Here is a 12,320-nt window from a genome sequence, read left to right as displayed (position 1 = left end):
GAATGGTGTGTGAGTGTGCCCTGCGATGGGCTGGCCCCCCATCCTGGGTTGTTCCCTGCCTCGTGCCCATTGATTCCGGGATAGGCTCCGGACCCCCCGCGACCCAATAGGATAAGCGGTTTGGAAAATGGATGGATGGATGTATTATGTTTGGTGTCGATTAGTGTAATTTAGTAAATGTTTTAAAGTTAACTGCGTCATTGTGTATTACGGAGAAGAAGATTGCACCGAACTTAGCCTATGCTGGCTTAGCACAGGCTCTGATTAGATCGCAACGCATAAGGAAAGGAGAGGACGAACGAAACCAGGGCCCCCCGGTTAGTGTTAATGCAGTGTACGACCCCATAGAGGGCCGACGGGGGCGCTACATAAATTGGAGGCACCGCTGGGATCTACGTTGCGTTTATTAAAATTAACTGATAGTTAGGTGCGGTCTTCTGTTTTAGAAAATTGCCAGACGTTTGTCAAATGGAGTCCCAGTTATATTTAACGTTTCAGGGCGAGCTTGTTCGTTGGTGTCAGGGGGAAGGTCTTGAGGCTAGCCATGCCTTCTTAGTGGTTGGAGTAGACGAGGAAGTTACCAGTCGGCAAATTGAGGAAGTACTTCAAGCCGTTCAGGGTTGCGGACGCGTGAGAGTGAGAGGTAAGACGTACAGTAAAGAGGCCGATTGCCTGATAGTCCTGTGCGAATGCTCGGAGGAGATAGACCTCTCGACTGCCCCCAGGGAAGTTAAATATATTGATGGAGCCCAAGTGTGGAAAATCGTAGTGGCTAACCCGGCTCCTATGGCTCCAAGTGGGTTCACAGAAAAATTGAAGGACCTTTTAATGACTGAAGGGAAAACGGTGGCTGATTTACGGAGCTATTGTGCTGCCAGTAGTTCTAAAAGGGACAGCGAGGAGTCACTTTTTGAAGTAATGGGAGAGTTGTTAAAACAGGTTTATAAGGGTCAGTCTGAGGGTCAGGGTTACCGCCGCCTCAGGGTCTTTTCAGGCATCACTCCCACTCCTGCAGGGGAGGAACCCTTGGAGTATTGGTTGGAGCAGGCAACTTTGATGGTAGAGGAGAGTGATTGTCCTGATAGAGAAAAGAGGCGTAGAATACTGGAAAGTTTGAGGGGCCCTGCTTTAGAGATTATCAGGGTTCTGAGATTCAGTAAACCTGAAGCCAAGCCCGAAGAATACCTGGAAGCTATAAACAGTGCTTTTGGGTCACCAGAATCTGGCGAGGATTTGTATTTTGCGTTCCGTCTTATGCAACAAAAATCTGGTGAGAAATTATCAGATTATCTTAGGAGACTGGAACCTTTCCTGGCAAAAGTGGTAAAGAAAGGAGGAATATTGGTAAGGGATATGGATAGGGTAAGGGTAGAGCAGTTACTCAGAGGAGCAGTGGGCGCTGATTTGCTGTTATTACAATTGCGCCTCAAAGAGAGGAGGAATAACCCCCCTGCTTTTATTGACTTACTTACCGAGATTCGAGAAGAGGAAGAGTATGAAAAGTCACGGCAGCGAGTAAGTGTTAGGGTTCGTAATGTTGGAGCTCAAGAGGATTCTGTTGTGTCAGGATTTGAGATGCAGGAGTTAAAGGCTGATCTAAAGGCCTTGAAGGCTAAAGTTATAGCAATGAGCAGCAATCCTAATGCTACTAGGGATGCTGTGGAAACACAAATTTTACCTTTGGAACCATTATCTGTGGATAAGGACAGGTCAGATGTTGTTGCACTGCAGAAGAGAGTTAGTAGGCTTAAACAGAAAGTAAGGACATTAGAAGAGGACGGGGGACGATCGGTTTTGGCTAGTGCTGTGAAACCGATTTCAACCGAAGGCAGTTCACCATCTTCTTACAAGACATATGGCATGAGAGAGGCTGACCGTTTCTGTTACCGTTGTGGAGGAAACGGGCATATAGCTAGAAAGTGCATGTATCCAGAAAATGATAAGGAAGTCATAAAAAAACTGATAGCTTCACTGCGTAGAGCCAGGGAGAAACATAGTAATAGTGACCGAGAATCTGGGAACGAGGCATTGCATTGTTCTGTAAAAAAACAAGCCATACAGTTCAAGTCAGTAAATTCTGTGCCAAAAGGTTTAGTAGGGCCTGTATCTACAGTGCAGCTTAGGATCAATGGTCATTCGTGTGCAGCACTGTTGGATAGTGGGTCACAGGTAACTATTATCTTTGAGAAGTGGTATGCACAGTACTTGTCTAATGTCCCCATCCACCCTGTATCTGGTTTAGCCATATGGGGCGTTAGTGAAGCCAGTTATCCATACAAAGGCTATGTGGTGGTGGAGGTTCAGTTCCCAAAAGAGTTTACAGGTGCTCCTGAGACATTGTCTGTTCTGGCACTGATTTGCCCGGGTCCAATTACCCCAGATCAGACTCCAGTAATCTTAGGGACTAACGCCAGTTTGTTTCAGAGGCTCACTTCTTTGTGTCAGGGAGCACAGGGTGCAGTGTTGACGCGTGTTTTGAGGGCCACCGGTACGACTGATGCATGTGCCCCTGCGTTGCGTGGTTCCGATGATGTGATAGGTCAAGTGAGATGGACGGGGCCCGGTCCGTTAGATATACCACCTCAAGAGAATTGTTGTGCATTGTGCCACCTAGATTTTTGTCAACCAGTGTCCAAGGGCTTGCTGTTGACTGAGGCTTGTGATTCCATACCTTTGCCTCAAGGAATACTTCTGCAACCCATTGTTGCCCCAGTTTCGGCTGTAAAGGGAAGTAGTTTCTCGGTTCTACTGCAGAATGAAACCAAGAAGGAGGTTACGATACCGGAAGGTACACCATTGGGAATAGTGCATGAAGCAGATATAGCTGCTTCTCCTGTTAGAGCAAACGGTTTGGGAGAAATGGATCCCAATCTTATTGATTTTGGAGACTCTCCCATTCCTTCTGAATGGAAAGAGAGACTTAGATTAAAGTTGTCTGAAAGACGGCAGGTGTTTTCTGTACAGGAATGGGAGGTTGGGCTAGCAAGTGGTGTAACCCATCAAATTCGTTTATCGGATTCCCAACCTTTTCGAGAGAGGTCCCGACGTTTGGCCCCTGCTGACATTGAAGATGTACGTAGGCATCTGACCGACCTCTTGGGGGCAGGGATAATTAAAGAATCACGGAGCCCTTATGCGTCACCTATAGTGATAGCCAGGAAAAAGAATGGCAGTGTACGGATGTGTGTCGATTATAGAACTCTTAACCGTAAGACAATACCGGACCAGTACACTACTCCTCGTATTGAAGACGCACTGGATTGTCTGGCAGGGAGCCGGTGGTTTTCAGTGTTAGACCTTCGCAGTGGCTACTACCAAATAGCCATGGCGGAAGAGGATAAGGAGAAGACGGCGTTCATCTGTCCCTTAGGGTTTTACCAATTCGAGCGGATGCCGCAGGGGGTCACGGCAAACTACTCCTCCATCATTAAACCTTTAACAGACCTCACTAAGGGGTATCCTCCCACACAAATGGGAAGAAAGCAAAAAGCTATGTGTGACAAGTCCTACTACAAGGAGTCAGAGCCATTTGGTGTCAGATGGACCGATGGTTGTACTCAGGCATTCCAAGAGGCGATTTCCCGCCTTACTCACGCGCCTGTACTTGCTTTTGCAGACCCCAGAAAACCATACGTGTTGCATATAGATGCCAGCCTAAATGGGTTAGGGGCAGTGTTGAATCAGGAGTACCCTGGAGGACTGAGGCCGGTTGCTTTTGCCAGCAGAGGGCTGAATGCAGCTGAGAAAAGATACCATATCCATCAGCTGGAATTCTTGGCACTGAAGTGGGCAGTTGTGGATAAGTTCCACGATTACCTGTATGGTGTGAGATTCACAGTAATGACTGATAACAACCCACTTACCTATGTTTTGACCACAGCAAAACTTAATGCTACTGGTCATAGATGGTTAGCTGCCCTCGCCACATATGATTTCGAAATAAAGTACCGCCCGGGAAAGAGAAATACGGATGCCGATTTGCTGTCTCGAAATGGGGCAGGGGAAGAGGACAGGTCTTGGAGGAATCTTTCCAGGGGTGAGGTAAAAGCTATTTGTGACCATGTGGAGGTACGCAAGTTACCTGAGAATCCTGTTTGTTTGGCAGAGAAGTTGGGAATTCCGGGAGAGGGTGTTCCCAACCTTTATTCCTGTGCCACCCATCTTGACTTAGGCCAGCTAGAACAGTTTACACAAGAGGACCTTAAGAAGGCCCAATTGGAGGATGGTGTTCTGAGGGTGGTAGAGGAGTTTGTGAATACAGGTCAGTGGCCTTCCGATTTAAACAAAGCTCATCCAGAGATTTTGCTTTTTAAGCGTGAAAGGGGAAGGTTGAAGGTAAAGGATGGTCTATTATTTAGAGTCACTCAGACTGTGTCTGGGAAAGAGATATGTCAGCTGTTATTGCCTGAAAAGTTCAGAATGCTTGTGGTCCGGGCATTACATGATGACATGGGACATTTGGGTATAGATAGAACTGTGGATTTAGTCAGGAATCGGTTCTACTGGCCAAAACTGGCCCAGACGGTAGAACAATATATAAAAAATTGTGGGAGATGTGTTGCCTGGAAGAGCCCTTACACCCGTGCAGCTCCCCTACATCAGATCGTTTCAGGTGGTCCCATGGAGTTAGTCTGCATTGATTTTCTATCACTTGATCCTGATGCAAAGGGGTTTGCTAACATATTAGTTGTCACTGATCACTTTAGCCGCTATGCTCAGGCTTATCCCACAAAAAATCAGAAGGCTATCACAGTGGCTAAGGTATTGGTGGAAAAGTTTTTCGTGCACTACGGGCTGCCGGCACGAATTCACTCAGATCAAGGTCGTGACTTTGAAAGTAGAGTGATTCGGGAGCTGTTGAGATCTTTGGGGATTCGTAAGTCACGAACAACACCATACCACCCACAGGGGGATCCGCAGCCTGAGCGTTTTAACCGAACTTTGCTATCAATGTTAGGGACATTGACATTAGCTCATAGAAGGCACTGGAGTCAACATGTGAATCAACTTGTGCATGCTTATAATAGCACAATGAATGATGCCACAGGGTTTTCTCCCTACTATCTGATGTTTGGTCGAGAAGCCAGGCTGCCGGTCGATGTGTGTTTTGGATCATATGGACATAGGGGGCAGAGTCATTCTCACTATGTGGAGGAGTTAAAGAAGGATCTGCAGAGTGCTTTTCAGTTGGCTGCCAAGGCTGCTACCAAAGTGCATTTAAGGAATAAGAGGGCACATGATAAAGTGTTGCGCCATCAGGTTGTAGAAAAGGGTGATAGGGTGCTTATGGAAAACTTGGGGTTGAGAGGCAAAAGAAAACTGCATAGCCGGTGGAATCCGTCGCCTTATGTGGTAGTGGGGAAGATCCCTGATATTCCTGTGTATCGGATAAAGCCAGAGAGTGGCATGGGGAAAGTGCAGACTATTCACCGAGACCACTTGCTGCCTATTGGGTACATGGTAAGAATGCCTGATGAAAAGGATGTCGAGTTTCTAGGGCGAGGGCCTCGGACTCGTAACCAGCAGGAGGACGAGTTGGAGGGAAAGCGAGACTCAGAACATCAGAGTACGCAGGGTTTCTTGGCTGGGGAGACTAGTGAGTCGGAGGATGAGGTTGAGCCATGTTGGAGGAATGTAAGATGCAAGCAACACCCCAAGCCGGAGTTTGAAAAAAGAATTGTGGAGCCTGTGGAAACTGTAGAGGATAACAATGAGTTCAGTGTAGAAACAAGTATGGGAGATGAGGTAGAGAGGACAGCTGTAGAGGTAGAGGGCTCTGTAGAAGAAACTGAAGAAGTGGAGGCTGAGGGTGAGGATGAGCATTTACCTTGTTCAGTTGTGAACCCGGTTTCCAAACGAACCATTAAGCCGGTCATTAGATTGACCTATGATGAAGCTGGAAACCCCAGAGACCAACCATTGACCATAGTTCATAGGGGGGTAGTAGTTAAGATTATGTGAAACTGGTTTAGTGAGATATAGGCTATTGAGGTCTCATAGGGACATGAAGACCATTAAAAAGGGGGGGGAGAGTGTAATCCGGGGTTCGATTCTTTTTTTATTTTATTCTGCGGAGTATGAATAGAACATGATATATGTGCTGCGCTGATGCAGGCACCGCATATGTTGTTTTGTATTCTGTTTCCGTTTACTTTAATTGGGTACTGTTATGTCCACCAATCGGGAAAAGGGGCGGGAGCAGGAGACGCTGGCGGGAAAGAGGAGACGCTGGCGGGAAAGAGGAGAGGCTGGCGGGAAAAAGACGGGAGACGCTGGCGGGGAAGAGAGAAGCGGACAAGACTGCTCGTCTTGTGAGCGACTGTTTTCAAGCCGTGGAGCGGTAAGAAACAACAGCGTACCCAGTGAAGAGAGAGAAGCCGGCTGGAGCGGGAGTCACAGGACTGCTCGTCTTGTGAGGGGCTCGCCATAAGCTGCGGACAGCGGCGAATCACCAGCACAGCGCTTCGGAGAGGGAGAATAAATTCGCCCTACAGGAGGGAAAGACTGTGGGACGAAAGAAAAATATTGCTTACTCCAGGATTTGGAGCACGCCTGAAATTGGGTGGACTGGTAGGCATATTATTTTATTTATTTTGTTTTTGCTCTTCAGAGTGAAGCGGCCATTTTTCCGTTTGTGGTCACTACGGACTCAAGCATCAACCAGGCCTGCTACGATCTTTTGCTTTAATTTTCTTCATATTTAAGTGTTTGATGGACTACCGGACGGAGGGTTATTGTATATTTGTTGTTGTTTTTGAATATGTTTGAATGTATTATGTTTGGTGTCGATTAGTGTAATTTAGTAAATGTTTTAAAGTTAACTGCGTCATTGTGTATTGCGGAGAAGAAGATTGCACCGAACTTAGCCTATGCTGGCTTAGCACAGGCTCTGATTAGATCGCAACGCATAAGGAAAGGAGAGGACGAACGAAACCAGGGCCCCCCGGTTAGTGTTAATGCAGTGTACGACCCCATAGAGGGCCGACGGGGGCGCTACATTAGGAAGGCTAACTTTAATGATATGAGACTAAAACTAGAAACTGTAAACGGGATGGAGTTAAATAGCAAAACGGTTGAAGAGGCTTGGGATTTCTTTAAAAGGTAATTGTTGCAAGTGCAAGAGCACTTCATACCTGTTTCCAGCAAAACTAAATCTAGGAAACTACAACCAAGGTGGTTTACTAACAAAATTAAGAATAAAGTCAGGAGGAAAAGGGCTCTGTTCCATAAATGGAAATTAACTAATGATTTAGATACAGGAGTATCTAAGTCTACAGGTCAAGTTAAACAATAACATTAGAATCTCCAAGAGGAATATAGAAAGAAAGATTGCATTGGAGGCTAAGGATGACAATAAAAGTTTCTTCCAATATTTTAACTCCAAAAGAGCTTTAAAAGCTGAAAACACTAATTTGCAGGATAGTAAGGGCCTTATAATTGAAAATGAAATTGATATAGTAAATGAGTTGAATGATTATTTTACACAGGTGTTCACAGTAGAGAACACGATGAACTTACCACCATTTAGTATGAATACAGCGTTGTCTATGACCAATATATGTATAACTGAGGCTGATGTGGTACTAAGCCTAGCTAAGCTCAAAATAAATAAATTACAGGGACCTGATGGCATCTTACCTATAGTTTTAAAAGATATGAGGAATATTATTACCCAACCTTTAACTTTACTATTCCAGAAATCGTTATCTGCGGGTGTGGTACCTTCTGATTGGAAGCATGCTAATATAACACCCATATTCAAAAAAGGGGATAGAAGTAATCCAGCAAACTATAGGCCAATCAGTTTAACTAGCATTACTGGAAAAATAATGGAAGCTATAATCCAAATGAAAATGGTAGATTACCTGGATGCAAATAACATTCTGAGGGATAGCCAACATGGATTTAGGAGAGTTTAACGAATTTACTTGGGTGGTGTAGCAGATATTGATCTAGCAGCAGAGAGGCTACAGCGGGATCTGGATTTAATTAGCGACTGGGCTGATACCTGGCAGATGAAATCTAACAGATAAATATAAGGTAATCCATGCAGGGAGCAGAAATACAAAGTACAGATATTTTATGGGTTCCACTGAAAAAAAGGTAGCTGATTATGAGAAAGACCTCGGTGCGTATGTTGATGCTTCCATGTCCCACTCTTGCCAGTGCAGGGAAGCAATAAAAAAGGCCAATAGGATGTTGGGTCACATCTCTAGGTGTGTGGAGTTTAAGTCAAGGGAGGTGATGCTATGATTATATAATTCCTTGGTAACCTAGAATATTTGTGCAGGTTTGGTCACCATACCTTAAGAAGGGCAGTCGTAAGCTAAAACCCTGGGTTAGTTTCAGTCAGAGCTAGATAAGATTTTAACAACTCTGAACTATTATTTAGGTTCTCCCCAAACAAGCTTGGTGGGCTGAAAGGCCTTCTCTCATTTGTAAATTTCTTATGTTAACGTTTATATTTATGTTTAACATTTATATTTAACATTTACGTTCAATATATATAGATATACCATTTATATTTACATATGAGAAACAATCAAATTAGCCACGCCCATCTGTGTAAAAATGGGCGGTACCAATGAGAGTGCGCTAAGTGGTTGCAGGTTAGGGCTGATGCAGGACAACATGGCGAATTCTGCTCGTTTAGAGGCTATAGAACGTGCAGTTTTGGCAGGTGTTCGCGCTGCGTTACATGGTATTGCTACACAGCCGGGAGCAACATTATGTACACCTTCCACTATGACATCGGGAAGTTATGAATGTATTTTGGGCTGGGAGGTATACCTGCTCACACACACACACGGAAAACCTGCCCATTAGTCCCCTTAGTTTGTCCTCTTCATGCTGCCAAGGACCGAGCTCCTCAGCGCCATTTAAAGGCTGATCGGTTAATAACAATGAGACAGGGGGTGTCATGCCTGGCTCGTACGCTCCTCATGTGTGCCACGCCCCCTGATTACCCACGTGTGCTTCCCTGATCGTACCCAGCTGTCTCCGATTATTTTGATCAGTCTTGTCCATTTAAGTCCCAGTCTTGCTTGTATCCCTTGTCTGTCATTATGGTTAGGTGTGGTCCAATGTTTCCTGCTCCCTGTTTTGCCAATAAATCCCCAGTATTTCCCCGTATTTTGCCTGTCTGCCTGCCCCTTGACCACCTGCCCGCACGATCGCTGCAAGGTTCTGTGAAAATCGTGACAGGGGGCTTGTGGTGGATCTGTGGGTCTTCTTCTTGGGCCACCTATCCCCCACCCTGAGCTGGGCTTCCCGCCTGTGGGGGGCCTGGAACAGAGTGAGAATAAGCTGGAAATGCCATGTGGTGGGATACCTGCCCACGGCATCACGTCTGAAGCTGCAGATGGTCAGGATCGCAATCGATGCATCATGCAACCGCTGATGGAAACATGGGTCAGCTGCTGCAGTGATAACTCTCAAACCACACAAACAAAACTGGGCTTTCAGTAGATCGGGTCTGACACCTTCAACCTTTAACCTTCCCATTCTTATTCACTATGGAAAAATCACATGCAACGATATTGCTGAATTTCTCCTTTGTTTTTCATTCAGAGTCATTTTTTGTTAGGACAGAACAAACCTGATTTTTCAGTTTTTCATGCCTTGAGAACACAGCCTTATTTTTGACCACCTAACATATTAAGAATTCTTCAGTGTATATTGGATTGACTGAAATATGTTGAGCACAGCCAGAATAACAGAAGAAAACTAAACAGAGAATATCATGAAGCTTTGCCTACAAAAACAGCAATTGAAATTTGTAATATTTAAGGTTGTATTTGAATCCAAAGCTGATGGATGCATTAATCTCAGTGGGAGCTGTGGTTTTATGTCTGAGACAGACAGGAGGGTGAGGGAGAGCCTCACAAAAGTGGGCTTTTTTGCTTAAACAAATGATGTTTTGGCACTGCACGTTCAACACAAGCGCCCCTGTGGCTCTGCTCACTCTCCAGAAACAGGAAGTGAAGATGTGGTCAGACACACAGAGGCTTGCAGAGACCTGGCTAAGCCCTGTAATCTCGCCCTCTTTCTTACATCCTACATGGAGGGGGGCCACAGTATCTTCAAGCACCACTGATGTTGAGGGACAGTAATTTCATTATAGGAAACGTTTCCAGAATATTCCAGCACCGCTTTACGAAGGTGAAAAGCAGCATCTTCTCAGGTTGGCTTGTCCAATTTCTCATCCAGTTTCATCCCAGTTTCATTCTTTAATTACCCTTTCAGAGTCTGGATCACATCATTTCAATAATATTGAAAAAGAATAGAGCCAAGTCACGGTGACTGAAAAATCTGCAGCATGTACAGTACCTCATGCAAATATTAATTTGAGTGCTGCACGGGTGCTGTGTGCAAGGCCCGCTCTGCAGCCATACATGCAACGCATTTTCCATTCCACTCCCCTGAGATTCCCACATGGTCGGCTCCAACACGTCATGTAGAGAGTTTGCCTTCCTGCCAGACTCCCTGTGAGACCCATATCTTTTATGGTCATGTTTATTACTCCTGTGATATTTATTTCTTCAAGCTTCACAGCCAAGTTAAACTGTATATTCAGCCAACAAGCAATTAGATGGTATTTGATTTTACTGATCTTACAGTTCAGTGACTTTTTTGGAAAATTGCACACCCAGGACTGCTAACAGTCCTATTCTGTAACCCTTAACAGCCCAACTCTGTAACCCCTAACAGCCTAACTCCATAACCCCTAAGTGCCACAGGCCTGTAGTACATGCCCACAAAAGACCATGCCTGTCCAACCAATGCTAGGCCTCCAGGATCATAATCTGTCTTGAGGAGGTATAGTCATCTCCCATAATTAGAGCCGCAGATGGATGGCGGATGGATGGATGTATGTAATATTTATTTCTCCTATCTGCAGGCCACCCTCCTTCCGTGCTCATAATCTCAGGGAGGTGCAGGGATTTCCCAGAACTGGAACTGCAGTGAATTGTTTTGTCTGCTTCACTGAGTCTTGGTCTCGTCTCACCGCATTAAAGCAGCTACTGAATCTACTCTGCTCACCACACCATGCCACCAGGATCAAGCTTACTGTACTTCATGCCATGGGCAGCGAGAGCTCCCCCCCATAACACTAGCAGAGGCCGTGGACACTTTCTGATGTAGATGGAGTAGAGGGGACCAGGTCGTATGGAATGCTAGTAATATTTTTAGCACCATTTATCATTATTTCCAATTTTAAAAAGTCTCTATGCCATTTATGATGTGCTGGTGAAATGAAAAAAAAGATTAACAAAATTGCTTACGTCAGCTCACATAGCTAAAGTTTAAAACGTGCACTTCATATGTAATGTGAAATAACTCATTACACGATATTAATATATACAACAACACAGACTTTACAACACAAAACTACCCAGTGGTATGTTACGTATGACTGCTGACAATAACCTTTCAAATGCAAGATGTGGCATGCTAATGTAGGCTAATATACCTCCTGTTTGACAGCATCATCCGTCACATAAATAGTTGTGCAATAGTTGTCAAAACATATCATGGCCGTAATAAAGTTAAAACACTAATGTTATACATAAGCAATGTTAACTTTACCAACAATTTGCATTGTTTTGCATGCAATGGTGACAACATTAGTCTGCCATTTCCTTCATTTCTTACTTTTTCACAAAAATATATTATGCACTTCCCTAACTCACCTGGGACACCAACAATTTCAGACGCCTTTCCATGCAAACAGGGACACGTATTAACAACTGGGAACCCCGTTACGGCAATGATCAGCTTCTCCACCACTGTGCTTGGGAACTGTTTGGTCAGAACAAAAGTTCACATGCTTGTGTTCTGTGGAACTTTTTTTAAGCGGAGCATTTCTACATTCCAATTGGTTGCCGCTGAACCATGTCATAGCTCATTACCATAAAGCTTGACCAAGCTTCAACTTCATTTTGACACTCATACCACCCAAATCATGCCGCGCCACTGCTCGCTGCCCGACGAGGCGCCCACCCATAGAGAATGAATGACTTCTAGTCACTCGGATGCTCTCGCTACCAGTGGTGTTAACATTACCACAGTGCATCCTGACAGCCCCTTACTGCATCCTCATGGGTCCATAGAGCATTTTCACACGCCAATATTGCATACTGACAGGCCTTTAGTACATCCACATGAGCCCTTAGTGCATGCTCACAGGTCTATAGTAGATCTGCAATGTTGACACACCCACTAATTTCCTGCTGTACCTGCTGCACACTCTCTTACTCCTGCCTATCAAAGCCACCCTGACAGGAGAACGGCATCCTCTTCACCTCTCTGCCTAGGGA

The sequence above is a fragment of the Brienomyrus brachyistius genome, chromosome 12 (genome assembly GCF_023856365.1).
Source record: "Brienomyrus brachyistius isolate T26 chromosome 12, BBRACH_0.4, whole genome shotgun sequence".
NCBI classification, from domain to species: Eukaryota; Metazoa; Chordata; class Actinopteri; order Osteoglossiformes; family Mormyridae; genus Brienomyrus; species Brienomyrus brachyistius.
Note: the sequence above shows the minus strand (reverse complement) of the source record.